Source organism: Carassius carassius, chromosome 45 (assembly GCF_963082965.1).
Source record: "Carassius carassius chromosome 45, fCarCar2.1, whole genome shotgun sequence".
In the NCBI taxonomy this organism is placed as follows: domain Eukaryota; kingdom Metazoa; phylum Chordata; class Actinopteri; order Cypriniformes; family Cyprinidae; genus Carassius; species Carassius carassius.
In genome coordinates, this window is record NC_081799.1 from 1,163,901 (window position 1) to 1,166,400 (window position 2,500).

The 2,500-nt window shown below is 42.5% G+C and overlaps 8 non-coding genes across 8 annotated transcripts in view; all 8 read right to left on the bottom strand.

The window, feature by feature from the left end:
* Window positions 1–39: 39 nt before the first annotated feature.
* LOC132128790 (5S ribosomal RNA) lies at window positions 40–158 on the bottom strand. The gene has a single exon (XR_009428358.1). It is a non-coding gene; the product is annotated as a 5S ribosomal RNA (ribosomal RNA).
* Window positions 159–386: 228 nt separating this feature from the next.
* LOC132127995 (5S ribosomal RNA) lies at window positions 387–505 on the bottom strand. Its single transcript, XR_009427715.1, has one exon. It is a non-coding gene; the product is annotated as a 5S ribosomal RNA (ribosomal RNA).
* A 225-nt stretch (window positions 506–730) lies between these two features.
* On the bottom strand, window positions 731–849 carry LOC132128468 (5S ribosomal RNA). Its single transcript, XR_009428055.1, has one exon. It is a non-coding gene; the product is annotated as a 5S ribosomal RNA (ribosomal RNA).
* Window positions 850–1,084: 235 nt separating this feature from the next.
* On the bottom strand, window positions 1,085–1,203 carry LOC132128117 (5S ribosomal RNA). The gene has a single exon (XR_009427830.1). It is a non-coding gene; the product is annotated as a 5S ribosomal RNA (ribosomal RNA).
* Window positions 1,204–1,431: 228 nt separating this feature from the next.
* Window positions 1,432–1,550, bottom strand: LOC132127996 (5S ribosomal RNA). Its single transcript, XR_009427716.1, has one exon. It is a non-coding gene; the product is annotated as a 5S ribosomal RNA (ribosomal RNA).
* A 234-nt stretch (window positions 1,551–1,784) lies between these two features.
* LOC132128792 (5S ribosomal RNA) lies at window positions 1,785–1,903 on the bottom strand. The gene has a single exon (XR_009428360.1). It is a non-coding gene; the product is annotated as a 5S ribosomal RNA (ribosomal RNA).
* A 228-nt stretch (window positions 1,904–2,131) lies between these two features.
* Window positions 2,132–2,250, bottom strand: LOC132127997 (5S ribosomal RNA). Its single transcript, XR_009427717.1, has one exon. It is a non-coding gene; the product is annotated as a 5S ribosomal RNA (ribosomal RNA).
* Window positions 2,251–2,497: 247 nt separating this feature from the next.
* LOC132128098 (5S ribosomal RNA) overlaps window positions 2,498–2,500 on the bottom strand; it is a 119-nt gene continuing 116 nt past the window's right edge. Inside the window, exon 1 of the ribosomal RNA XR_009427812.1 lies at window positions 2,498–2,500. This exon is cut by the window's right edge and continues 116 nt beyond it. This is a non-coding gene — a ribosomal RNA (5S ribosomal RNA).

Genomic DNA, 2,500 nt, shown 5'->3' on the forward strand with positions numbered 1-2,500 from the left:
TTGCAAGATTATTATATAATTAGTGAAACATTTCCAAAAAGCTTACAGCACCTGGTATTCCCAGGCGGTCTCCCATCCAAGTACTAACCAGGTCCAAACCTGCTTAGCTTCCGAGATCAGACGAGATCGGGCATAGCCAGGTTGGTATGGCCGTAAGCGAAAACTGCTGCAAAGAGAGGGCTATTTAAAGATCAGCCACTCTAATCTCCAGTACATTATATAAGTAGGGAAGAAAACCCAAAAGCTTACAGCACCTGGAATTATTCCCAGGCAGTCTACCATCCAAGTAGTAACCAGTACCAAACATGCTAAGATTCGGAGATCGGGCATTGACTCTTTTTTTTTTTTTGCAAGATTATTATATAATTAGTGAAACATTTCCAAAAAGCTTACTGCACCTGGTATTCCCAGGCGGTCTCCCATCCAAGTACTAACCAGGCCCAAACCTGCTTAGCTTCCGAGATCAGACGAGATCGGGCATAGCCAGGTTGGTATGGCCGTAAGCAAAAACTGCTGCAAAGAGAGGGCTATTTAAAGATCAGCCACTCTCATCTCCAGTACATTATATAAGTAGGGAAGAAACCCCAAAAGCTTACAGCACCTGGAATTATTCCCAGGCAGTCTACCATCCAAGTAGTAACCAGTACCAAACATGCTAAGATTCGGAGATCGGGCATTGACTCTTTTTTTTTTGCAAGATTATTATATAATTAGTGAAACATTTCCAAAAAGCTTACAGCACCTGGTATTCCCAGGCGGTCTCCCATCCAAGTACTAACCAGGCCCAAACCTGCTTAGCTTCCGAGATCAGACGAGATCGGGCATAGCCAGGTTGGTATGGCCGTAAGCGAAAACTGCTGCAAAGAGAGGGCTATTTAAAGATCAGCCACTCTCATCTCCAGTACATTATATAAGTAGGGAAGAAACCCCAAAAGCTTACAGCACCTGGAATTATTCCCAGGCAGTCTACCATCCAAGTAGTAACCAGTACCAAACATGCTAAGATTCGGAGATCGGGCATTGACTCTTTTTTTTTTTTTTTTTTTTGCAAGATTATTATATAATTAGTGAAACATTTCCAAAAAGCTTACAGCACCTGGTATTCCCAGGCGGTCTCCCATCCAAGTACTAACCAGGGCCAAACCTGCTTAGCTTCCGAGATCAGACGAGATCAGGCATAGCCAGGTTGGTATGGCCGTAAGCAAAAACTGCTGCAAAGATAGGGCTATTTAAAGATCAGCCACTCTCATCTCCAGTACATTATATAAGTAGGGAAGAAACCCCAAAAGCTTACAGCACCTGGAATTATTCCCAGGCAGTCTACCATCCAAGTAGTAACCAGTACCAAACATGCTAAGATTCGGAGATCGGGCATTGACTCTTTTTTTTTTTTTGCAAGATTATTATATAATTAGTGAAACATTTCCAAAAAGCTTACTGCACCTGGTATTCCCAGGCGGTCTCCCATCCAAGTACTAACCAGGCCCAAACCTGCTTAGCTTCCGAGATCAGACGAGATCGGGCATAGCCAGGTTGGTATGGCCGTAAGCAAAAACTGCTGCAAAGATAGGGCTATTTAAAGATCAGCCACTCTCATCTCCAGTACATTATATAAGTAGGGAAGAAACCCCAAAAGCTTACAGCACCTGGAATTATTCCCAGGCAGTCTACCATCCAAGTAGTAACCAGTACCAAACATGCTAAGATTCGGAGATCGGGCATTGACTCTTTTTTTTTTTTTTTTTTTGCAAGATTATTATATAATTAGTGAAACATTTCCAAAAAGCTTACAGCACCTGGTATTCCCAGGCGGTCTCCCATCCAAGTACTAACCAGGTCCAAACCTGCTTAGCTTCCGAGATCAGACGAGATCGGGCATAGCCAGGTTGGTATGGCCGTAAGCGAAAACTGCTGCAAAGAGAGGGCTATTTAAAGATCAGCCACTCTAATCTCCAGTACATTATATAAGTAGGGAAGAAAACCCAAAAGCTTACAGCACCTGGAATTATTCCCAGGCAGTCTACCATCCAAGTAGTAACCAGTACCAAACATGCTAAGATTCGGAGATCGGGCATTGACTCTTTTTTTTTTTTTGCAAGATTATTATATAATTAGTGAAACATTTCCAAAAAGCTTACTGCACCTGGTATTCCCAGGCGGTCTCCCATCCAAGTACTAACCAGGCCCAAACCTGCTTAGCTTCCGAGATCAGACGAGATCGGGCATAGCCAGGTTGGTATGGCCGTAAGCGAAAACTGCTGCAAAGAGAGGGCTATTTAAAGATCAGCCACTCTCATCTCCAGTACATTATATAAGTAGGGAAGAAACCCCAAAAGCTTACAGCACCTGGAATTATTCCCAGGCAGTCTACCATCCAAGTAGTAACCAGTACCAAACATGCTAAGATTCGGAGATCGGGCATTGACTCTTTTTTTTTTTTTTTTTTTTTTTTTTTTTTTTGCAAGATTATTATATAATTAGTGAAACATTTCCAAAAAGC